General features: G+C 37.2%; 1 protein-coding gene and 1 pseudogene across 1 annotated transcript in view; one reads left to right on the top strand and one right to left on the bottom strand.

Annotated features, from left to right (window-relative positions):
• The window catches only part of LOC123250920, a 29,904-nt pseudogene extending 22,345 nt beyond the window's left edge, over positions 1 to 7,559 (top strand).
• Positions 1 to 16,769, bottom strand: part of APC (APC regulator of WNT signaling pathway) — a 236,043-nt gene extending 219,274 nt beyond the window's left edge. The window contains exon 1 of the mRNA XM_044662181.1: positions 16,440 to 16,769. The gene's annotated coding sequence lies outside the window, so the exon portion shown is untranslated. The remainder of the gene's footprint in view (positions 1 to 16,439) is intronic.
• Positions 16,770 to 27,244: the final 10,475 nt, after the last annotated feature.

Raw genomic sequence — 27,244 nt, 5'->3', positions numbered from 1 at the left:
CCCTAACTTATTCCTACACAACTCAGTCACCTATCCAGAAAAACTGAATAAATTCTTTCAGGGGAAAAAAATGGACATTGTTAAGATAGAAGATTTCTAAGCATTCCTAAGGAATAAGCCTTATTCAAAAAATGTGAAGTACAAACATCAGACACAAGAGAAGTCCAAAAAGATAAATAAGAAAGTGAAAATATAAGGGACTCAATGAGGTCAAAATGTTTATATGTCTACATGGAAAGAGGATTTCTGTAATTCTCAAAAATTACTCTTAGTAGTAGAGAAGATAAAAGGAATCTACTCAGAAAGAGGGTGGAGAAGCAAGCTGATTATGATGATACAGTGTATATGATGATATAGTGTATATGATGATATGACATATATAAATGTGATATGTAATGATATTGAAATAAAAATTAGGTAAATTGGGAGCTTGGGGGTATAGGGTGTTTTGCTTTTTTTTAAACCCTTACCTTCCATCTTTGAATCAATACTGTGTATTGGTTCTAAGGCAGAAGAGTGGTAAGGGTTAGGCAATGGGGGTCAAGTGACTTGCCCAGGGTCACACGGCTAGGAAGTGTCTGAGGTCAAATTTGAACCCAAAACCTCCCGACTCTAGACCTGGGTATAAGTTTCTGATAAGTTGTTAGGGCCAGTTATCAGAAATACACAGGCTTGGGAAGGCTAACAAGAGAGACTGACAGGATACCACAATGATGTAAACCAGGGTTTATTAAAGTAAGGGCAGGAAGGGAAGGGGATTGGGATAATCTGACTATCTGATGCAACTAAGCCTCCCACCAAAACTCAGTATTTGATACATTCAGAATGGGTGAATGACTTGAATATAAAGAGGGAAACTATAAATAAGTTAAGTGAACATAGAATAATTTACTTGTCAGATCGCTGGGAAAGGAAAGATTTTAAAACCAAGCAAGAGTTAGAGAAAATTACAAAATGTAAAATAAATGATTTTGATTATATCAAACGAAAAAGCTTTTGTACAAACAAAAACAATATAGCCAAAATCAGAAGGGAAACAACAAACTGGGAAAAAATCTTTATAACAAAAAACTGACAGGGGTCTAATTATTCAAATATACAAGGAGTTAAACCAATTGTATAAAAAATCAAGCCATTCCCCAATTGATAAATGGGCAAGAGACATGAATAGGCAATTTTCAGGCAAAGAAATTAAAAGTATCAATAAGCACATGAGAAAGTGTTCTAAATCTCTAATAATTAGAGAAATGCAAATCAAAACAACTCTGAGGTATCACCCCACACCTAGCAGATTGCCTAAAATGAAAGGGGAGAGTAATGAATGCTGGAGGGGATGTGGCAAAATTGGGACATTGATGCATTGCTGGTGGAGTTGTGAACTGATCCAACCATTCTGGCTGGCAATTTGGAACTATGCTCAAAGGGCTATAAAAGAATGCCTGCCCTTTGATCCAGCCATACCATTGTTGGGTTTGTACCCCAAAGAGATCATAGATAAACAGATTTGTATGAAAATATTTATAGCTGCGCCTTTTGTGGTGGCAAAGAACTGGAAAAGGAGGGTATGCCCTTCAATTGGGGAATGGCTGAACAAACTGTGGTATATGCTGGTGATGAAATACTATTGTGCTAAAAGGAATAATAAACTAGAGGAGTTCCAGGTGAACTGGAAAGACCTCCAGGAATTGATGCAGAGCAAAAGGAGCAGAGCCAGAAGAACACTGTACACAGAGACCAATACACTGTGGTAAAATCGAATGTAATGGACTTCTGTACTAGCAGCAATGCAATGACCCAGGACAACTCTGAGGGATTTATGGAAAAGAACGCTACTCACATTCAGAGGAAGAGCTACAGGAGTGGAAACAGAAGAAAAACAACTGCTTGAACACATGGGTTGAGGTGGACATGATTGGGGATGTAGACTCGAAACTACCACACCAATGGCAACTATCAACAATTTGGAATTCGGTCTTGATCAATGACACATGTTAAAACCAGTGGAAATACACATCAGCCATCGGGGGTGGGGAAGTTGAGAGGGGTAAAGGGAAAAGTAAGAGCATGAATTATGTAACTTTTCTAAAAAATAAATACTAAAATTGTGTTAAAAAAAAACCGAACTCAATAGTTGTCTTCACCAGGTTGTAATTGCTCTAGCTGTACATTCTTTCTCCCTAAAGATCCCAGTACCTACAGTACCTCACTAACCAAAATTTTCCCCCCTTTGATGATAACTAGAGTAGGGGAAAAGGCTGGATGGTAAGCAGGGCCAAAGGGTCAAAAGGGAGAGGTTCTCATTGACAGTTGGCTCAGGAGTTTGGTAAGAGTCCCAGCAGAAAAGGAGTATCAAGAAACACAAATAGTAATTGGATGGACAGCCACAAAGAAGGGGAGAAATGGTCTAACCCACTAAGTCCACCTGAGGAATTCAAACACACACTCAACCACTTCCAAGGAGATAAACTGCTCACAGAAGTCCCCACACTGATTCATTCCAGAGAGAAGGATCAACTGCTCCCTGGAGAAACTCACTCTCCAAAGTTCTGGTATCTTCCCTGTGACTGCTTTGCAGCATTTCCTGCTTTTCCTCAATTTCCCTATAACAATATGTATATATGACATGATATGTATGCATACAAATGAAATGTAAAAAAACCAATCAAGGGCTGAGAGGGTACACTGATAGAAAAGGGAAGGGAGAGATAGAATGGGGTAATTTATATAAAATAAAGAGGTGTGAAAAATCATTATAGAGAAGGGAGCATAAAGATGGTGATAGGCATTGTAAAGGGTTCAGAGAGGGTAAAACAAATATACTCAGTGGGGTATAGAATTCTATCTTACCCCACAGGGAAGTAGAAGGGGAATAAGAAAAGGGAAGAGGAAGGTAATTGGAGGCAGGAGGAAGTAGAGGGGAGACAAAAAGCAAAACACTGGTGAGGAAGAACAGAGAGAAAGGGAATAGAGCAGGATTTAAAAGGGGATAATACGATGGAGGACAATACACAGTTAGTAATCATAACACTGCCCATGAATGGGATGGACTCATCCATAAAACAGAAGGAGATAGCAGAGTGGATTAAAAAGCAGAATCCTACTATATATTGTTTACAAAAAACACAGATTCAAGGCAAAAGGCTGGAGCAGAATTTATTATGCATCATCTAAATTTAAAAAAAAAAAGCAGGAGTAGCAATCATCATTCTAGACAAAGCTAAAAAGTAGAAATTGATAAAAAGGAATAGCAATCATCATTCCAGACAAAACTAAAAAGTAGAAATTGATAAGAAGGAAATTTTGCTAAAGGGTACTATAAACAAAGAAGTAATATTACTAAATATTTATGCACCAAATGGTATAAGATCTAGATTTCTAAAGGAAAAATTAAAGGAGTTCAAGGAGGAAATAGATAGTAAGACCATACTAAAGGGGGATCTCAACCTTTCCCTTTGAGAACTAGATAAATTGAACCCAAAAATAAAAAATAAAGAAGGGAAGTGAATGAAATACTAGATATCTGGAGAAAACTAGGCATAAAAAGGAATATACCACCTTTTCAACAGAACATGGTATATATACAAGGATTGACCATGTACTAGGGCATAGAAATATTGTAAACAAATGCAGAAAAGCAAATATAATAAATGCAAATTTTCCAGATCATAATGTCATAAAAATTACATTTAACAAGGGTCCATGGAAAGGCAAATTTAAAATAAATTGGAAACTAAATAATTCTTCAAAACTGATGGGTCAAAAAAGAAATCATAGAAACAATTATGGACTTCATTAAAGAGAATGACAGTGAGGAGACATCATATCAAAACCTATGGGATACAGCCAAAGCAAAACTCAGGGGAAAATTTATATCTCTGAGTGCCTATAGCAACAAAATTGAGAGGGAGGAGATCAAAAAGTTAGAAAAAGAACAAATTAAAAATCTCCAGATAAAAACTAAATTTGAAAACCTAAAAATTAAAGAAGAAATTAATAAAATTGAAGGTAAAAGAACTATTGAACTAATAAATAAAACTAGGAGCTGGTACTTTGAAAAAAACAAATAAAATAAAGTACTACTTAATCTCATTTAAAAAAAGAAAGAAGAGAAGCAAATGAACAGTATCAAAGATGAAAAGGCAGATCTCACCTTTAAGGAAGAGGAAATTAAGGTAATTATTAAGAACTACTGTGCTCAATTACATGGCAATAAATATGACAATTTAGGTGAAATGGATGAATACCTACAGAAACATAAATTGCTTAACAAAAAAGGAAATAGAATACTTAAATAATCCCATCTCAGAAAAAGAAATTGAACAAGCCATCAAGGAATTTCTTAAGAAAGAATCCCCAGGGCCAGATGAATTCACAAGTGAATTCTATCAATCATTTAAAGAACAACTAATCCCAATACCAATCCCAATTATTTGACAAAATAAGCAAAGCAAAAAAAGAGTCTTACCAAATTCTTTTTATGACACAAATATGGTGTTGATTTCAAAACCACATCATCATTCTTATTATGTGGACAATAATAGCACTACTTTATAAGGTTGCACTGAAGATCAAATGAGATAATATAATGCAGTACTTTGCAAATGTTAAAGTGCTATATAAATGCTAGCTATTGTTAGTATTATTCTTATTAATATTTTATTATTAGGTAAATCTGTATTTGGATAAAGGGAACTTAAGAGTTTCAAGAAACCTTTCATCAGAAAGGACTATGAGTTTGGATAGGGGAAATGGTATTGTCATAGATTTAGTAATAGACTGAGACAAATGACAAATTTTGGGGGGAGCATAGTGCAAATGAAGCTCTATCTCAAAGCTGTTTTTAATTAACATTTTAATAAATTATTTATGAGAGGAACATATTATCTCCAAATTTTACAAAATTCTCCTGGTTAGTATAAAATAACTTGGAAAAAAGTTTTCCGAAAATCTTGCTTAAGAAGCTGTGTAAAGAAACAACAAAATTGCTGTTGAATTTGTGTGGAAAGTGCTTACAAAATGATTGGCTTAAGTTTTTATTAACATTACAAGAAAAGGATGTGGGAGTATAACATAATGACATATGTTGCTCTGGAAAAGTAACCAAAAAAATGCTGAGTATAATCAGCAAAGTTTTCTTTTGGGGGAGAGATGATAGGAGAAGTGGGGAGAACTCAGATTTCTCATCTGTGACAAAAAGAGTTGGCTAGTAGTTGGCTTCAACTTTAAATCTACAATCCAATATAACAGATAGCATCTAAAAATGTTAGCTCAAATTGACACACAGAACAAACAGAAAGTAAATTATAACTGATTATACTTTCCTTGACAATTTTTTAAAACCTGTAATTACCCATTGTCTTAGAATCAATACTGTGTATTGGTAGCTAGACAATGAGCAAGAGCGTGATAAGGCCAAATTTGAACCCTAGATCTCTCATCTCCTGGCCTGGTTCTCAATCCACCTAGCTGCCAACATCTTGACATTTTTAAAATTTCATATAAATACTGGTGAGTTGCAACACTTGAATTCAAATGAACCTGTGTGATTTTAGATGTTACTTTACTTCTCTCAGCTTGTTTTCTCATTCATTTTTTTAAAAAAGGGGTGTGTTGCAAAGGGGATACAGAAAAGACTAAATAACCTTTCAAGCCCTTCCAGTTCTAAATCTATGAAGTTTTGATTTTGAATTGATAAATGTTATTTAAGTACCTGAATTTATATTTTCTTCTTCTGGGATAATTCATTTTAAATAAATGGGGAAAAAATTCCTTCAATTCAATGAATAAGCAGGAAAGGGGATATGAAGACTGAATTTACTACATGACACATTTCAAATTTCTCTCAATGACCTAGCTGAAAGAATATTAAATTTGTTTAAAAAAAAAAGTTTAAATGCACCAACTATAGCATACATTTTATGAGTTTCAAGCTTAAACACATGCTTATTTTAAAAATAACTAAATGTGAGACAAATTTAATTAATATAAGATAGATATATGTTCAAATATAAAATATAGAATTGTCTAATACAACATGACAAAAATACATCTAAACAGCTACAACCAACTACCTTTGGGATGGATTTCACAAGCATCAACTTTGCTTAATAAAGTTCTAGGGAAAAAAATCTGAAAAAAATCAAAAGAAAGCAGATGTTGTTTACCTCCTAAAAGCAAATTTACAACTGTTATAGGTAGTATGAATACTGGATATGGAATCAGAAGATTTGGATTCAAAACTGTAATAAGGGGGTAAACAGGCTGATAATGGGGGAGCTGGTGGTACCAGTGAGTCTCCTGGCCCAAAACTACAGTGTTGATGATTGAGACAGCCAGGGATGTGTATGCCTGAGCTGTGATGCCCTGTCAGTCTCCCTGCTGTCTGTAGGCTCCTTTAAAATGGAGAGTGAGGAGCCCCTCCCTGCTGGAGAGAAAGCAGTGACCAACAGGAAGTGAAGCTGACTCATTTCCTGAATAAAATGGATGCCTGGTCAATACTCCCTCTGGAGTACTACCCTCTCCACAGCCCCTTAGGCCTAATCGATGTTATAAATAACTATAGAAGCTCACAGTAACAGGGAGGAAAGGAGGGCAGGAATTAGATAGGTCAGCCTAGCCTCAGGGACACCCCTAAACCAAGTCATCAGCCTCATCTGTCTAGCTGGTGGACCACTTAACAGCAGGGCAGTGCAAATTATCCCTGGCTGAGGGGCTGGTTCCCTCAGCCTGATCTTACCTTCTGAGGCCCTCTGCCAACACTGGCCAGTCACCCTTAGCAACAGCTTCTCCAGACCCTAACCTTCTTCCCTCAGTTTCCCCTTGTGTTTAAATAAACCCTTAGCCTGTTATACTCAGCCACCAGGAAACACAAGGATTTTGCCTTTGTAGAATACGAGGTGCCAGAAGCAGCCCAGCTAGCCTTGGAGCAGATGACTTAGATCAATGATTCCCAAAGTGGGCGCCACAGCGACCCAGGGGAGCGGTGATGGCCACAGGTACATTTGGAGGCGGTGATAGTATGTGACAGAGGGCATTAAGTAATATTTTTTCTGGAAAGGGGGCAGTAGGCCAAAAAAGTTTGGGAACTTCTGACCTAGATGATGCTAGGAGGAAGCATTATTAAGGTGTGTAGACCCAGTACCATTGGACATGGCAAACCCACCAATGACCTGCTGGCTGAAGAAGCCAGAGCCTTTAACTGCATCTACGTGGCCTCAGTGCTCCAGGACCTCTCAGATGAGGACATCAAGAGGGTGTTTGAGGCATTCAGCAAGATCAAGTCATGTACTTTTGGCTTGGAACCCAAACACAAGCAAAAACAAGGGCCATGGCTTGATAAAATATGAAACGACCCAATCATGTCTGGATGCCATCTCATGCATGGATCTCTTTGACCTAGGGAGCCAGGACCTTCGGGTAGGCAAGGCAAGGCAGTCACACCACCTATGCCCCTGCTTACACCTGCCATTCTTGGGGGTCTCCCACCTGCAGCTGCTGCCTCAGCCAAGATAGTGATCTTGGCCCAGGTGAAAGCCATGTCAGCAGAGTTGGCAAAATAAGCAAAGAAGGAGCTCTACCAAATTCCTTTTATGACACAAATATGGTACTGATTCCAAAGCCAGGTAGAGCAAAAACAGAGAAAGAAAACTACAGATCAATCTCCATAATGAACATAGATGCAAAAATCTTAAATAGAATACTAGCAAAAAGACTCCAGCAAGTGATCATGATGGTTATCCATCATGATCAGGTGGATTTGTACCAGGAATACAAGGATGGTTCAACATTTGGAAAACCATCCACATAATGGACCATATCAACAAGCTAACAAACAAAAATCATATGATTATCTCGATAGATGCTGAAAAAGCCTTTGACAAAATAAAACACCCATTCCTATTGAAAACACCAGAAAGTATAGGCATAGAAGGACCTTTCCTAAAAATAATAAACAGTATATATTTAAAACCATCAACAATCATCATATGCAATGGAGATAAATTAGAAGCTTTTCCCAATAGGAGCAGGGTTTAGTGAAACAAGGATTCCCATTGTCACCTCTATTATTTAACATTGTACTAGAAACACTAGCAGTAGCAATTAGAGAAGAAAAAGAAATTGAAGGTATTAAAATAGGCAATGAGGAGACCACTCTTTGCAGATGGTCTACTTAAAAAATCCTAGAGGGGCAGCTGGGTAGCTCAGTGGATTGAGAGTCAGGCCTAGAGACGGGAGGTCCTAGATTAAAATCTGGCCCCAGACACTTGACAGTTATGTGACCCTGGGCAAGTCACTTGACCCCCATTGCCCACCCTTACCATTCTTCCACCTAGGAGCCAATACACAGAAGTTAAGGGTTTAAAAAAAAAATCCTAGAGAATCAACTAAAAAGCTAGTGGAAACTTTAGCAAAGTTGTAGGATACAAAATAAAGGCACATAAATCATCAGCATTTCTACACATTTCCAACACATCTCAGCAGGAAGAGTTAGAAAGAGAAATACCATTTAAAATCACCCTAGACCAGTGTTGGGCAAACTTTTTAAAGAGGGGGCCAAAAGGAAAGGAAATGCTCGTCTGTCAGTCTGTTAAGACAACTCTTCCAAAATTTCATTGTATCATACTCATTGTATTCATCAGATTAGGAATAATGTCAAGTGGCCAGATAGAACATTTTGGGGGGCCACATCTGGCCTGTGGGCCATAGTTTGCCCATCACTGCCCTAGACAATATAAAATACTTAGGAATCTATCTATCAAAACAAACACAGGAATTATGCAAACATAACTACAAAAAACTTTCCAAACAATTAAAACTAGATATAAATAACTGGAAAAACATTGATTGCTCATGGGTAGGAAGAGCTAACATAATAAAAATGACCATTCTACCCAAATTAATCTACTTATTTAGTGCCATACCTATCAAACTACCAAGAAACTTTTTTACTGAATTAGAAAAAACTATAACAAAGTTCATTTGGAAGAACAAAAGATCAAGAATATCAAGGGAAATAATGAAAAAAAAAACATGAAAGAAGGTGGCCTAGCAGTACCAGATATTAAACTATACTATAAAGCAGTGGTCATCAAAACAACATGGTACTGGCTAAGAGACATCTTAGGAGGATCAATGGAATAGACTTGGGGTAAGTAACATCAGCAAGTTAGGCTACAATAAACCCAAAGAGCACAACTTTTGGGACAAAAATCCACTATTTGACAAAAATTGCTGGGAAAATTGGAAAACAATATGGGAGAGATTAGGTTTAGATCAACATCTCACACCCTATACCAAGATAAATTCAGAATGGGTGAATGACTTGAATATAAAGAAGGAAACTATAAGTAAATTAGGTGAACACAAAATAGTGTACTTATCAGATCTCTGGGAAAGGAAAGATTTTAAAACCAAGCAAGAGTTAGAGAAAATTACAAAATGTAAAATAAATAATTTTGATTGCATTAAATTAAAAAGGTTTTGTACAAACAAAAACAATGCAACCAAAATCAGAAGGGAAACAACAAACTGGGAAAAAATCTTTATAACAAAAAACTCTTGACAAAGGTCTAATTACTCAAATATACAAGGAGCTAAATCAATTGTACAAAAATCAAGCCATCCCCCAATAGATAAATGGGCAAGGGACATTGTTGAAATGATTATCTGGGACAAAATGGATGCCACTTTGAATGACAGGACTGGCAGCTGAGAACCTCAGAATGTCCCTAGTGAGCCAAGGGCAAAAAGCAGTTGGCCCCAGCCCTATAAATACCCCCAAGTGACAAGACAAGTGGGCTCAGATTGGAGCAAGGACTTGGGAAGGTTGGAGGTAAAGGGTGAAGGGTAGGCCTGAAACCTGTAACCTGTTATCCTACTGAGAGAGCTAGAGAGCAATCACCATCATTGTTAATAGAGCTGAGAGAGTTTACTGATATCATCATTCAAGATCATCATAGCCTTCCCTAATCTCTGGCTTGGCTGTGGCCAAGTCAGTTCAGAGTTAGAGAGAGGGTGAAGAACCTCCAGTTCCTACTGAACCTAGCACTCTCCAGACCTTGATCATTAGCCTAGTTAATTAGCAATAGGGTTCCTAAATCCTCAGTCCTATTCCCTTATTTCCTAAGCCCCTTAGTAGATTTAAATACAATGTTTACCATCAAGTACCTTTCCTGAGTGGTGATTATACCAAAGCCCTTGGGAAGGGGAAATCAATACACAGTCAGATTTCACCATTATCCAATAGATAATCAATAGCCCTTACCAACAAATATTCAACCCCAGATTGGGACCTAGAGAGGTTAACTACACAACTTCTCAAAGGTTCCCTGCCCCGAAAAACTGTTAGAAGGGAACAACTGACAAGCTTATCCAACCAAGCCTGTCAGGGAGGAGAGGCATAGCTTTCTACAAGCAACAACTGCACAGAAGCCTGTGAGAGGAGAGAGTGTGCTTTCTCCCTCACCAAATCCAACCAGCTTAGGCCTGGGCATAATCTACCTCCATCTATACCGTCTATTCTCTAAGATCCTCAGATATCTTCATAACAACATGAATAAGCAATTTTCAGATAAAGAAATCAAAACTATCAATAAGCACATGAGAAAGTGTTCTAAATCTCTAATAATTAGAGAAATGCAAATCAAAACAACTCTGAGGTATCACCCCACACCTAGCAGATTGCCTAAAATGATAACAGAGGAGAGTAATGAATGTTGGAGGGGTTGTGGCAAAATTGGGACATTAATGCAGTGCTGGTGGAGTTGTGAACTGATCCAACCATTCTGGCTGGCAATTTGGAACTATGCCCAAAGGGCTTTAAAAGACTGTCTGCTAATGGACTTCTGTACTAGAAGCAATCCATAACAATTCTGAAGGACTTATGGAAAAGAACCCTACCCACATTCAGAGGAAGAACTACAGGAGAGAAACACAGAAGAAAAGCAACTGCTTGAACACATGGGTTGAGGCGGACATGATTGGGGATGTAGACCCAAAACTACCACACCAATGCAACTATCAACAATTTGGAAATAAGTCTTGATTGATGACACATGTTAAAACTGGGGAAATGCGCAATCAGCTATAGGGGAGTGGGGTGGGGAAGTCAGGGAGTGAAGGAGAAAGTAAGAACATGAATCATGTAACCATGATAACTTTTCTAAAAAATAAAAATTATTTTAAAAAATTTAAAAAAAAAAAAGACTGTCTGCCCTTTGATCCAGTCATACCATTGCTGGGTTTGTACCCCAAAGAGATCAGAGGGAAAAATACATGTACAAAAATATTTATAGCCATGCTCTTTGTGATGGCAAAAAACTGGAAAACAAGAGTATGCCCTTCAATTAGGGAATGGCTGAACAAATTGTGGTATCTGTTGGTGATGGAATACTATTGTGCTCAAAGGAATAAAGAAGTGGAGGAATTCCGTGTGAACTGGAGTGACCTCCAGGAATTGATGCAGAGTGAGGGAAGCAAATCCAGGAGAACATTCTGCACTGTGGTACAATTGAACATAAGGGACTTCTCTATTAGCAGCAATGCAAGGATCCAGAGCAAGGCTGAGGGACTTATGAGAAAGAAAACCAGCCATATTCAGAGGAAGAACTGTGGGAGGAGAAACACAGAAGATAAACAACTGCTTGAACACATGGGCTGATGGGGATATTATTGGGGATGTAGACACTAAACAATAACTCTAGTCCAACTATCAATAATATGGAATTAGATCTTGATCAATGATACATGTAAAACCCAGAGGAATTGGGCATCGGCTAGGATTAGGGGAGTTTGGGGGAGAGTGAAAGAACATGAAATATGTAACTATGGGAAAATATTCAAAATAAAAACTTAAAAAAAATTAAATGAAGGGATTTTAGAAAGTGAGAAAATTCTAGAAGGTGAGGAAGGAATGAGGTTACCCTAGAAGACATAGTTTTTTCCCAGCTCTAAATCTATGATCTTATGATCCTTCAGAATATAAACATGAATTACTTAAGTAAACTAATAAACATGCACTTGTTATAGGAAAAATAGATTACTTTAGTAACAAATTTAATTCAACCAATTAAAAGTAAAAGTATTTTTTGTCTTATAGAAAACCAGACAACCAGAATTAAAATCCAAATCACAGTCTCCCTGGACTTTGGTTCCTCTTTTCATAAAATAAGAGTGTTAAACTAGAGGACTTCTAAAATTTCTCCCAGCTCTTAATCTTGCCATCCCATTAATGGACATGTAAATTGTTCTTCTTTAATATACAACACTAATAGAAATATGAAAAGCTCACAACAAAAGTCTTCAAATCTTAAAATACTATCACTGAACCGAATAGCTAAATTAAATGGGGTCTTATTTTAAAAGAATCAAGGGCTCAGGGATCCTCATTCTCTTCAATACTTTGATTATATAGGTTTTGTTAATGATTTGTATCAGCCATTGAAAGGCTATAAAAAACAACTGTGAACATCCTTAAGATGTCTTTCATTATGGACTGGGAATGATGATAGAACCACTAATTCTATTTACCCATGAATAAAGACGTATACTTAACATAAGAAGGTTTACAACAGGAGCTCTTAAGCTAACTCCAGACTTATCTCAATCACTGTTAATTAACAATGGAGACTAGTCTTTCTAACAGTTACATAAAAGATGAATTCGTTTTATACTAAATGATAAAAGAAGTCAATTGAAATAAATGCAAATTAAGCTCTTCAGAGTTTAAGAGCAGGAACTGTTGTGGGCTTTTTTGCTTCTTTTTTGCAACCTCAGTGCTTAACATAATGTCTAGCACATAATAGGCACTTAATTTTTAGAGACTGACTGGGAAAATCTCTTAATTATCTGCCTCAGTTTCTGTACAATAAGATTAATAAAAGTACTCTTTGTTATGAGAATCAAGTGAAAAATCTGTGAAGTGTTTTGAAGGCCCTAACACAAAGTACAATGATACCTTGGTTTTCATAAATAATCCATCCAAAAACAATCGGTGAAATCTGAAACCAATGTAAACTGAAGCAATTATTTCCACATGAATCAATGTAAATCCAATTAATTCATTCTAGACACTCAAAAATACATACCAAAAACACATTTTATAAAAAATAAATGTAGTGTTTAATATTAAAAAAAATAAGAAATTAACATAAAGTGAATATAAAAGACTAATGTGTAGAATAAATGAACATTTAAAATGGCATTTACCTTTCTGAAGACTCTTATTGGCATATGGAAGACAGCGAGGAGAGGAAAGAGAGATTATTATTTGGAAGGAGAATCCCCCTCCATGAAGACCTTGGGTGGAAAGAAGCTGACATGTAGAGGAGTAATTACCTTGATTATATTCCTCTTCTCAGCTAAGATACTATGGGAGAATTTCTACTTGACTGAGATGAGATATATCACTCCCAATGAAAGAGCTCATTCATTCTGTATATTGTCAGGTATATATTTTCTTCCGTGTGTTTTATATGATTTTCATTTGCTATCTGTATGGATAAATGGATTTATTTGCTTTTCAATACATGTATTGCTCACACTGAGCATGAGAAGAATGCATGGAGAGCCCTTTGTTTTCGCAAAATCAGCATCAAGGCAAAGTGAGCACAAAGACAAAATCTGAGGCAATGAATGAAAACTGAAACAAATTTTTTATGGAAAAAAATTGAAGAAAACCAAAATCAACATCAACAAAACCGAGGTATTGCTGTAGATACTTAATAAATGCTTCTTCCCTTCCCCTCCAAACCAAGTTGTCCCAATAATGTCTTCTTCATTAAGATCTTTTTAGACCCACTACCTTATTCATTGTGTCACCCTATCCCTCCAAACTCTTCATCATCTGTAAATTTAACAAGCATATAATCTCATTTTCATCCAAGTCATTGATTTTAAAAAAGAAAATGAAAATGAAAAACCAGCACAGTACCAGGGTTGGCTCCCTCGGACCTGTAATTCTTAACCTTTTTTTTGTGTCACAGGTTCCTTTGGTAATCTGGTAAAACCAATGAGCCCCTTCTCAGAATAAATTTTTTAAGTAACCCAAGGAAATGAAAAGTTTCAGTTAAAGATTAGTGAAAATAAAGATGTAAGTTCAGGAAGTTCACAAATTCCTTGAAATCTATCCACAGGCTCCTTAGGGATCTATTGCATTAGATTCTTTCCTTTGAGCTAACATTAACTCATTAATTACTACTTCCTTGGTCTGGTGATTCAACTTCCTCCATAACCTCCTGTCTCACCACAAACATAATATGAAAAACTTGCTGAAATCTAAATATACCAGTCTATAAATCTAATGAGTCTAACATAGCATGAAATGTTTGGTGTTTTTTTTTTTTAATCTATGCTGGCTTTTAATGATCATTGTTAAGAATTTTAACTAGCTAGGTCACCCTAGGGTCCAGTAATGTGGAAAAAAGACCTGATGGCCTCCCCATATCCCTTCCAAAAGAGTGAGGGTCTTCCACTCTTCTGTGGCAATGTCCTCCATGTAATCACTAGCCCCAGGTGCAGTTAGGTTCTATCATAGTTTCCTGTTCTGTATACTCACTAATCATCCCTTTGTACATCTAGAAATCTGCCAGAAATAAAAGTCAGGTTTGTGAGTTCTGGATTCAAACTTTGCTTCAGATATTTACTGTGTGACCTTAGGCAGGTTACAAACCCCCTGGACTTCAGTTTCCTCATCTACAAAATGAAGGAGTTGAAGACTAGATGTCCTTTGAAGCCCCACTAACTCTATAACTATTTCTGAAACATTTGGCCAATATTTAGGAACATCTTGGTGGGATCTTAGTTCATTTAGTCCAACTCTCTCATTTTAAACATGAAGAATCTAGGAGCCCGGACAGGTTAAGTGATTTTCCCAAGGTCACATATAGTTGATAGTATTCCAACTCAGGCTTCCTGAATTCAAATGGGGCACTCTTTCCACTAGAATAAGGTGATCTGTTCTTAGTTTCTCTAGAAAGCATCTAACACATTATCATGAAAATGACTATACTTAATAAGTAGTACTTGGTGCGGAGTAGCATCCAAATATTTTTGTGAAGGAAAATCACAATTCATGTCTCTACTTCTTCAAACAATTAGCAAAAACTTAATTCCATTAACATCTAAAAAAAAAAAAAGCATGTGCTTCTAAATGGATATTTTGCTAATGCTTTGTATGAATTAATTTTGGCACAGTACAGTGTATGGATCTTTAAAACAATTACTATAGAGGGTTGCAAATGATTGAGAGGAGGAAAGAGAACAACAACAAAAAAAAACAAAAAAACCTATCTTGAATAATGGGTAACATTTAGCTAGTGACTTAAGTAGAAATAGCAACAAGTACAATACAAGTGTTTTGGATGAAAATTCCATTGCAGGCCTTTCAAATTAAAAAAAAGAAAGGGAAATATAAAATGATATAAAAATTTCTATCTAATCTAAGTTAAAAACTGAACAATAAAATGGCATTTTAAAATCTACTTGATAAATCCATGATGACTAGGTTTAACCAGAACATGACAAGACTTCATAAGAGATAAAGAAAACTTGAGTCCATCTTTAGCTAGTTTACAATGCCAACAAAAGTTTGCTATAATCAAAGAAGTTAAATTAATCCCAAGGAAGAACAAGCATCAGTAAAACCACTAGTTATCACAATCAACATTCTTCCACTTTAGAAGAATCTAGTCAGGTGGGAAGTCCAAACGCCCAAACCATAAAAACCCAGGGACTCAAGTCCTTTAAACCAAATCCACCCAGTTAGGAGGAAAAAATTTAAAACTGCATAATTGGATTTTTCTTTGAAAACTAAGGCTTTATAACTGGAAAGTAAGTGGAATGGGACAATACATACATAGAAGCAAATAGTTAAGAACCAGAACCGTGGGTGAAAGTCCTTTGTGAATTTTAGGGGGTCCAGACTGATTAACTGATGTGAGTAATTATCAAGAGTGTAAAATCCCTTAACAAAAATGGATAAACAATTGTTTTGCAATTTTATAGTCTGGGAGATGCAAGGAGTACCAAAAGGGTAAGTGCCTGGCCCGAGGGTAAACATCCAGGACGTCAGTCTAGAGCAAAACTGGAACCAAGGTCTACCAGACTCCAAGGAGGCTCTCCATTGACCACACTAGGCGTTAACTGAACTGAAGTGCCCTCGGCTGGAGTGAGGAAAGTGGGAAAGAACACGAGTCTTTGGACGAGCCCAAGCCGGAGACCGAAAAGGTGAGGATTCCCCACTCCAGGCTCTTGCCGGAGAGGCCTGAAAGGGGGGGGGGGGGGGGGGGGCCTCAGAGAAAGAGAAGAACCGAGTACAATGAGAAGCGAGAAAACTGGAAGCCAACAAGCTGTGGCCGGGTCCCAGGGTCGGGGCTACTGCCGGTAAGGGGAAAGGGTCTTTCGGAGCCGGAGGAGAGACGAACTGGAGCCGCCACACTCACCTGCCAGACGCTCGCCCCGTGGCCAGCGGGAGCAGCGGCGCCCGCGGCCCGACGCAGCCCTGGCCGCTGCCGGAGCTCGGGAAACCGAAAGCGGGGTCCGGAAGGGAAGAGGGGCAGGAGGCGGCCGCGGGTTGGTGTCTAGGGAGGCGGACATAAGGTGTGTGTGGGGGGGGCACTTGGAGCCCGACCTCCCCTTCTTTCCTCAAAGATAGCCGGCCCCGCAGCCTGAAAACTCCATTCCTCAGGCTGCCCGGAGGCTTCCCTTGCCCGTGGCTCCCTCCTGGCCGCGTCCCGGTTTCCGGCAGTTTCACTCCGCCCCCCCCTACTTTGAGTCCGCCATCTTGATTAAGGCGGGAGCAGTACAGTACGCATGCGTAAACCGAGACTATAAAGCCTTCACCTTAATTTTTTCACCCGCCTTTGGTGCCCACGCCCCAAGATGTCTTCGATGGGCGGGTTCCTTCCTCTACGTGACTTCGCTCTAGGTTTATTCAGTTGTCTTAGCAAAAGGACAGATTTGTTGGGCAGATCTGCTTCTTAAGTCTTGCTGCTTTGGGAAAGCAAAAAAAGTGCGCCTCATTTCCTCGCCGGGGACTTTTTGTTTCTGCTGGAGTACTTAGAATACTAGTACTCAACTCCATCCTTGACTTCAGGGTCCCAGCACTCTCCCTCTACTATGCTATAGTGGAATCTGCTAGGTGGAAGACCCATGGGATTGTTCCTTGAAGTTCTGCGTTCAAATCCAGATAATAAAAGTGAGAATCAAAGGAGATACCAAATGTGAAGTGTTTTGCAAATTTTAAAGCACTACATACATGCTAGCTACTATTATTAGGAACTAGATACATAGTGGAGTCATATTTGCATCTGAAGAGGTTTACCTCAGAAAGACACTCCAGACACCCAGGAGTTCAAATTAGTGGAACTAATATTTGTTTATCAATCGTACCTAACTGGCCAACAGTTTCCTAGTGAAGGCTGCATGGGACTGAAATTACAATGCAGTTTTTATAGGGTGTAGATACAAAGAAATGTTCATAAAGGAGACATAACCTTGATGAAGTAAGCAAACTTTATCATCTGGAAGCTATTTTGGTTCTATCCTGTATCATATGTGAGGTAGTAAAGGGAGTTACTTTCTAATGGATCCTGACTGTGTTGTTTTGGTTCTGAGCTGACCTTCACAGGAAATCTCATTTGTGAATTCTACTTTCCCCAGGGAAAAACAGGTTTTCTGGTCAATGACTTAGTTTATCTCACTTCACATCTAGATTCTAATAAGCGTTTTAGGGGAGGGGGAGAAGGAAGGGAGAAAATTTGGAATTTAGCTTTTAAAAAAATGTTAAAAATTGTTTTTGTGGTCAAATGTTATGAACAGTTTTCAGATGAAGAAATCAAAGCTATCAATAATCATATGGAAAGATGTTCTAAATCACTCTTGATGAGAGAAATGCAGATTAAAACAACTTGAGTCATCACCCTACTCCTATCAGATTGAGTTATATGACATAAAAGGAGAATGATGAATGTTGGAGAGGATTTTAAATAAGTAAGGCAATAATTCAACTAGTTCAACTCTACTAATAAAGTGGAGTTGAACCATTCTGGAGAGAAATTTGGAACTATGCCCAATGGGCTTTAAAATTGTGTATACCCTTTGATCTAGCAATATACCAATAATAACTAGGTGGATATCACAAAGAGAATTTAAAAAAAAAAGGAAAAAGGATTTATTTATACGAAAATATTTATTGCAACTCTTTGTGGTAGCAAAGAATTAGAAATTGAGAGATTGTCTATCAGCTGGGGAATGGCTGAACAAAGTGTGGTTTGTGATTATAATGGAATACCATTGTGCTATAAGAAATGATGAGCAAGATGATTTTGGAAAGACTTGAATTAACTAATGATGCAGTGAAGTGAGCAGAACTAGAAGGACAATGTAACTGCAATATATATTTTTTAATTTAAATTTTTTAACTGATTAATTTTGAATATTTTTCCATGGATACATAATTCATGTTCTTTCCCTCCCCATCTCCTTCCCCCCTCCTGGAGCCCATGAGCAATTCCACTGGGTTTACATGTATCATTCTAACTTATTTCCATATTAATATTTGCATTAGAATGATCTTTCAAAGTCTAAAATCTGAATCATATCCCCATCACACCATATGATCATGTTTTTCTTCTGCATTTCTACTCCCACAGTTCTTTCTCTGGATATGGATAGTGTTCTTTCTCATAAGGCCCTTGGAATTGTCCTGGATCATTTCATTACTGCTTAGAGAAATCCATTACATTCTATTGTGCCACAATGTATCAGTCTCTATGTACAATGTTCTCCTGGTTCTGCTCCTTTCACTCTGCATCAATTCCTGGAGGTCTTTCCAGTTCACATAGAAATCTTCCAATTCATCATTCCTTTCAGCACAATAGTATTCCATCATCATCATTAGATACCACAATTTGTTCAGCCATACCCCAATCAATGGACGCCCCCTCATTTTCCCATTTTTTGCCACTACAGAGAGCATGGTGTAAAGAAAGCATCTTCTATTGAAACTGATTGATTGTATCCTGTCATATGCATTGGAGATAATAGTCCATAGACAAGTGTATATACTGTTTTTGGAAACACATTATGTTTTTCCTGAATTTTTATATTATTGCTTTTCCTTTTACTTTTTTAATAGAATAATTGATTCTTTTCCCTTTTTCTCATTTCTTGTACTTAAAGTACATATAATCAATATTAATTTTTTTATTTTGCAGTAATATAAGTTAAATATAAACATATAATTGCTATAATATTAGTGCATACCAAAAAAAACTTTAGACTATGGAAACCTGCCATTTATTGATAAATGTTATGGGACTGTGTGATTAATAATTGTGTCTGATTCCAGGAGAAGGGAACAAAACAACCACTATACAGTACAAAGAAGCACAAGGTCAAGAAGACCAACCAATCCTGATGGGATTGATGAGAATCTGCACAGTGCTCAGGAGCTCAAGGTCAGAAAAGATAAAACCAATCCAGGTAGGATTGATGAACTTCTATACCAATACTAAAGGACTTAAACCTAGTGTGAGACTCGAGGTTGTGGCACTTGACATATATCAAGATACAGGATACTTTGTACCACACTGCCAGTCAAATACCGAAGTTTGCCTATCATCCTGGCTCTCCCTATCCCTGAGAGTGAAGGTAAATCAGACCAGGGAATGACACTTTCCTTTCATACAAAAATCTAGTCCTTTTTCTCTCTTAAAGCATGGCAACTTCCTGTAGTCTTGGCTGCCAATGGGTAAGTGCAATATTACTGCATTTTGTCCTATAGACTTGTGGGATAGAAGTTACCTTAATTGGACCCTAATACAAGAGCCTATTATGAATTTATTCTTGCTTACTCAGAAATTTTATATGCATAGATTTTTTTATATTTTTATTCTGATTATGAATTTTTTCTTTCTCCCAAAGTTTAATCTTTCTTCTATTTGGTTTTCTTTTTATGTTTTTGGTTTTCTTTTGATAACTGACTCATACAACCCCATAACTCAGCCATGTATCCTGAGCTGATCTGGGTGTTGGTCAATACCCTCTTCAGGGGGATTGTATTTTTTTTTTTTTATTAAAAAATCCAAGATTTAAAATTTTGTTCAAGAAAATTTTCAGGGAAAGAAGCTTGCTAACTCCCTAAATCCAGAGAATGAATGTTTGCAGAAAGATGCCTGAAGAACCCTTACTTTCAAATACCTCTCCTTCTAATGGGGAAAGAGAACATTCAAAGAATTATGTACAGACAGATTTTAAATTGAAGGTAATCATAGTCTACATGGAGACATGTTCAAGTCTGACTTACCCTCTATCCTATCCAGTAAGAAGGTGGGCATCTGGGGAAGGTGGATTCTCAAGAGGTGTGAATTTCAGAGTTGATTCTATCTTGCAGAAAGATGTGTTTCTGGAAACAAGAATGAAGGTGAAGAGAATATCCAGATAGCAAATGCTGTGCTCTTCTTTAAATGGAGGATCTGGGCAGGGCATATAAAAATAGGTTAGCTGTGTTCTTGTTCAACCAATTAAAACCACTCAACATACAAAAGGCCACACAGCCACTCTGGTCACCTGCACAAATTGTTTTTCAGAATGCTTAGATAAATTAACAACTTCACCAACCATACCCGTACCCAACTCTTGACAATTATCGCTTTGTTGTCTTTGCAAATCTTCTGAGTGTGGAACCTCAAAGTTGTTCTAATTTGAATTTCTCTTTTTTTAGTGCTATGGTACACTTTTAAATATGTTTTAAAAGGTTTTAATAGGAGAAAGTACAAATTTCTTCCCTTGAGAACTTCTAATTTATTAGAGAATGGCTCTTTTTCTTAAATACTTTTATAAAACTCTTGATGGCCTTTATCAGATAATTAACTTTTTTCCTTTCTAATTTTAACTGCATTGATTTTATTTCTAAGAAAATGTTTCAATTTTATATAATCAGAGTTGTTGCCTATGGTCTTTTGTATTCCTTTATTCTGACTGAGGCTAGATTCATGCCATTCACCTAACAGTTTGGGTTGATTATTGGAACAAAATGAGACATTCACAGGTTACTTATCAGTTAAAAGGACACATATTTAGCTTTGGCAAGGAAAAGATTTTCGACAAAGATATATGTATTGATAACACCTCACAGCGATTAAGCTGAGTGAAAAAAGGTCCCTTGTGTAAAAATGAAAATGAATATATTATAACAAAATATTATGTTTTATAAGGTTTATTAATAATCACTAGAAATAAAGAAATAAATAGGTAACAAAATAAAACCACATGCCATGATTAATCTACCTGTTCCAACAGCCTGCTCCACCAAACCACCATGGAAAGGGAAAAAGAGGGGTCATGCAAGACCCCTCAATTTTATCCCCCTGTCTATGTCAGCATGTAATGACAGGAAGCCAGTGGGCTCTTGGGAAATGTAGTACAAAAGCCCAAAATTTCCAGTAACACATTTCCCCTGAGATCCAAGGAAGACTGGTCTGTCTGATGGATCTTGTAAAAATAACCAACTTTTAAATTACAGTAATTTGGGGATAAAAGGAAAAAAGAACAAAATCAATCATTGCTAGGAACATTGACAAAAAGCCAATTAGGGAACAATCCCTTTCAGCATAAGAGTGTACATTCAAAACAAATGCATTCAACTCCCCACAGTTCAATCAACTGTACCCCAAAGTTCATTCTGGATTTTCTTGATGCAGTGTAGGTTTCTGCAGAAATCTTCATGGTGCCTTCTCTAAACAGTTCATTTTCTGGAATTGGGGAAATAGCAAGTTTCTTATCCTGAAATTACTCTCAAAAGAATTTAAACTTTGCATTATAGGATAATAATAAATTCCCCCCTGAAGAGGATAGTGACAAACACAGGGGTTGAGGATACATGGCTGAGTTATGAGGTATATGAGTCAGTTATCAAAAGAAAACCAAAAACATAAAAAGAAAAACAAATAGAAGAAAAATTAAACTTGGAGAGAAAGAAAAATTCAAATCAGAATCAAATATCAAAAATCCATGTATATAAACATTTCTGAATAAACAATAATAAATTCATAATGGGCCTTTGTATTAGGATCCATTTAAATTAATTTCTGTCCCACAAGTCTTTGGGACAAAATGCAGTAATATTGCACTTACCCATTGGCAGCCAAGACTATAGGAAGTTGCCATACTCAAAAAGAGAGAAAAAGACTAGATTTTCATGTAAAAAGGAAGTGTCATTCCCTGGTCTGATTTACCTTCATTCTCAGGGATAGGGGGAGCCAGGATGATAACCAAACTTTGGTACTTGACTAGAATGTGGTTCAGAGGAAGACCTGCCTCTGACATGTCAAAACAGCCATGACCTCAAACCCCAAACAAGTTCAAGTCCTCTTGTCTTGGCTCAAAATTTTCTCAATCCCACTGGGACTGGTTGGTCTCTTTGACTTTGTGCTCAGTTGGCACTGTGCAGGTTAGCTTTGTGCTTCTTTGGCACTGTTTAATGGCTCTTTTGCTTCCCTTCTCCCGGAATCAGACACAATCATTAATCACAGTCCCATAACATTTATCAATAAATGGCAAGTTCCACAGTCTAACGCTTTGGGGTATGCATTAATATTATAGCAAATGTATATTTATATTAAACTTATATTACTATAAAATCAAAAAAGATTAATGTGTTTCAAGTACAAAAATGAGAGAGAAAAAACTCAATACTGCCTGGCACATACAAGGGAAAAGAATAATAAAAAACAGTTTTAAAATCAAAAATATATATCTTAGAATCAGTGACACATTGTGTCAGCCAAGGAGAGGTACAACACAAAGGTTTCTCACCAAAAAATGAGATCCATTTCTTTTAAATTTGGCCATGATCCTCTTTGTGAGTGCAAATGATTTTTACAAAATAACAGATTTATAAAAACAGTAATATAGTAGATAATGCTCATTCAAAGAAAGTACCAAAATCCACAAAAATTACCATAACACATTTAACGACAATAGCAAACAAACCCACAGTCATATAGGATTCACATGAGTTTCTATATAGGCACTTGCTGTGATATTTTAAAAATCCATGAACTGATGGATACTTGTCACAAATTTTTTCAGATGTAGCAAATCTTTCAACCTTGGCTGAGATATTTTTAACAAAATCTATTACTGCCATCATCCAAAATGTGGCTGATGAAAACCTTTTGGGTCTAAAAATGTCATTCTGGTGGAATAGTGTAAATTGAAGAGATACAAAGAGAAAATTTTGAACCTACTAGACTTCATAAGATAAAATCCTTCACACCTCCCAGATGAGTTTATAACCCATTACAGAGTAACTAAGCCTCTTGGGCACCTTACTCCCTCTGGTATGAGACTGTAATAGTTTAGAGACTTGTCTCCAATATGTCCCACCTATTTTATGTGGAGCCAAGGACTAAATAGTGAAAATCACTTCAGATGTCTCATCCATTACATTTTTAACAAATGCAGAAGTGGAGAAATAAAAATAGTGCATTGGACTTCTCTTCAACTACAAATGGACCCTTATCTCTTGTTACAAACAACTCAGAGGCAGGGATACTACTAGATATCTAAACATTGCTTCTGATGAATCCTTAAAATCAGTTGAGATATTTAGCTCATTAAATTCTCTAAAGATTGTTAATACAGGTTGTAACCAGTTTTGATGAATTCCATCCATCATATATGTAACAATTAACATAGGCAAAAAGGAATAATAGGCTGTTAAGGCAACATGTGATCTCATGAAAGGGTTTGTGTAAGTTGACTCTGAATTTTTACAAAATTTGTTTTAGTAGAGTCATGGGGAAGTACAAATGAAATCATGTAACTGAATTTATCAAATAGCCAAAACACAGTAGATTAAAATGTATTCAGTGTAACAGAAAGATATTGATTAGATTAACGTGTGAACTTAAAACAACAAAATTAAATCATAAAACAACAATCAACAAAGTATAATAAGATACAGAGAATTTCATGAAACAATGGAGTCTGAAAAGGCTTAAAATTTCACCTCCAGACTCTTTAAAGTTTCTTCCCTATCCATTTAGTTTCCTTCTGTTGTAGCTCTGAAGTTCCCATGCACCCACTGGGCTTATTGTGGATAAATTTTATAAAATTGCTGGGTAGACCCAAATGGCCAGTGGGGAGGTAGGGAGATGAATCTCTCCCCTGAATCTCAGGATCATTCAAATTAATTGCAAGGATTAGTGAACTCAGGAATGGTAGGAAGAAAAACCATAGTTGTTTGAAATAGGTAATGCACTGCTCTTTCATAGAGTCAACCATGCTTGCAAATATACTTCCTGTTTGGAAGAGTAACCTTCTTTCCACTTCCCCCTTGGGGTAAAACGCTAGGGGCCATGTGCTATCCCTGTTAGGGTTAGGGAGTTAGGGTTAGAAGCTCTCCTCAGGTAAAAACCCTTTAGGAGGCTAATTATTGCCTAAAAGAAACACACTCAGGCTTCCAAAGCTAGCAGTGAGCAAGCACTCAGCTGTTTGCAATGAAAAAGAGGGGTTTATACTTCCCACACCTCCAGAGATCAACTCCAATCAGCAGCAGCAGCAACAACAGGAGCTCTGCTTCTAGGGAGGGACAGATGGGGTAGCCAGCCAAGAAAAACTGAAGGAGCAGGCAGCTAGATCAGCAGCCAAGAGGATCAGGAACAGAAATGGCAGAAGCAGGTAGCGTGGAGTTAATTAGCAGGAGTCTGTATCAGCAGCAGCAGTGCCCAAGGCAGTGTCAAGGAACACTGGCTCAAGCAGATGGGCTCAAGGAGCAGCTTATCCCTTTTCTGCCAAGAGCCCCTGCTAAGTCACTCAAACTAAAGCCGCTGGGTAGGCAGGGGGGCCAAGAAAAATGGGAAAGAAAAAATCAGCAGGAGCAGGGCATCAGCTCTGAAGAGAGTTCAGAGTTCTTGAAGTGGGGGGAGGGTGAAAAGCCATAGCAGAAGAAACATGGCTTTGCAAAATTTATCTTTTTTTTTTTTACATTTTTTTTAAACCCTTGTACTTCGGTATATTGTCTCATAGGTGGAAGATTGGTAAGGGTGGGCATTGGGGGTCAAGTGACTTGCCCAGGGTCACACAGCTGGGAAGTGGCTGAGGCCGGGTTTGAACCTAGGACCTCCTGTCTCTAGGCCTGACTCTCACTCCACTAAGCTACCCAGCTGCCCAAAATTTATCTTAAAAAATTGAGAATTCTTTCTCCAACTTCAGTGGTTGCCATCATTGTAAAAAAATAAAATGAATATAAAATAATAACTTTAAAAATATTGTGTTTTTAAGGTTTATTAATAATCACAAGAAATAAATGAATAAATTGGTAACAAAATAAAACCACATGCCATGGCTAATCTACCTGTTCCAACACCCCACTCCACCAAGCCACCATAGGAAGGAAAAAAAGACCTACACAAGACCCATCAATTTTATCCCTCTCTCTACATCAGCTTGTAATGACAGGAATTCTTGGGAAATGTAGTTCAAAGGCCCAAAATTTCCTATAACACAATTGCTTCAACTACAAGTGATCATTGTAGTCCACTAGCCAAGCATCAAATTGCATTTAGAGCATCTTATGTCTGTTTTGTATTCAGGTAACCAGGCAGAGATGTCAATAGTTTTGAACCTGTTGTGAGGAAGTTCAATAAATTATTCTTTAGGAGACCTAGCAGGCAAGGCTGGAGAATTCTAAATGGAATGGGGAAGCAGGAAGTGTGGTTGCTCTCTCTGAGGTGGACTCCATGGTGGTTGGGGACAAATTGTAACTGACTCCTGGGAGACCTCAGAGGAAGTGGAGTTTGTATCCTGATTTCCTAATATCTGGAAGGAGGATTTTGCCTGTGGTAAGGTGGTACCTCAGAGTTATTTTGATTTGCATTTCTCTAATTATAAGAGATTTAGAATACTTTTTCATGTCCTTATTTATAGTTTTGATTACTTTATCTGAAAATTGCCTATTCATGTCCCTTGCCCATTTATCAATTGGGGAATGTTTTGCTTTTTTGTTCAATTGACTTAGCTCCTTATAACCTTGAATAATTAGACCTTTGTCAGACATTTTTGTTATAAAGATTTTTTCCCAATTTGTTGCTTCCCTTCTAATTTTGATTGCATTGGTTTTGATTGTACAAAAACTTTTTAATTTTATGTGATCAAAATTACTTATTTTATATTTTGTTATATTTTCTAACTCTTGTTTAGACTTAAAATCTTTCCTTTCCCATAGATCTGACAGGTAAACTATTCTATGTTCACCTAATTTACTTATAGTTTCCTTCTTTATATTCAAGTCATTCATCCACTCTGAATTTATCTTGGTGTAGGGTGTGAGATGTTGATCTAAACCTAATCTCTCCCATACTGTTTTCAAATTTTCCTAGCAATTTTTGTCAAATAATGGATTTTTGTCCCAAAAGCTGGGCTCTTTGGATTTATCATACACTGTCTTGCTAAGGTTATTTACCCCAGGTCTATTCCACTGATCTTCCAGTACCAAAATCTTAACCAGTACCAAATTGTTTTGCTGACCACTGCTTTATAGTACATTCTTCACATTTTCTTTCATTATTTCCCTTGATATTCTTGATCTTTTGTTCTTCCAAATGAACTTTGTTATGGTTTTTTCTAATTCAGTAAAAAGTTTCTTGGTAGTTTGATAGGTATGGCACTGAATAAGTAAATTAATTTAGGTAGGATTGTCATTTTTATTAACTTTTGAATTGTCACGCTAAATTAGGCTGACTCGCTTTCCTTTTTCCTTTGGTGTTTCTGGAAGCTTTGGCCTCAAGGAAGCCTCTCTTCTTAGAGGAGGCCTTGTGGCTAGAAACCTTGTTTAATAAACCTCTGTGCCCCCTCTGCTGGGGCCTCTGAAGCCTCCCTGGTTCAGGCCTCTGGTCCAGGCCAGAGTTTCTCTCTCTCATTTTCCCTACCTTCAACCTTCCTAATTGTAAATAAACTTCCATAAAAGTCATCCTGACTTGGGTCTCTTATTTTGGAATTGAGTAATACATCCCTGGTGACCAAACTTTAAATATCCAGTCCAACCATAATCTTTCCCATTTTCCCATTTTACACCATCCCACCTATAACAATAGTCAGATAGCTTTAGATTTTTAAGTAAGAGCAGGGAGTGGATAGGCAGGGCCTATAGAAGCAATGAAGAGCAGTCTCTCATGAGGTGAGTAGAAATTGGGTTTGAGCTTAGATCTGTAGTTTTAGGACCCTTCTTACCCTATCCCTT

Source organism: Gracilinanus agilis, chromosome 1 (genome assembly GCF_016433145.1).
Source record: "Gracilinanus agilis isolate LMUSP501 chromosome 1, AgileGrace, whole genome shotgun sequence".
Taxonomy (NCBI): domain Eukaryota; kingdom Metazoa; phylum Chordata; class Mammalia; order Didelphimorphia; family Didelphidae; genus Gracilinanus; species Gracilinanus agilis.
This window is presented reverse-complemented; position numbering and strand designations above follow the sequence as displayed.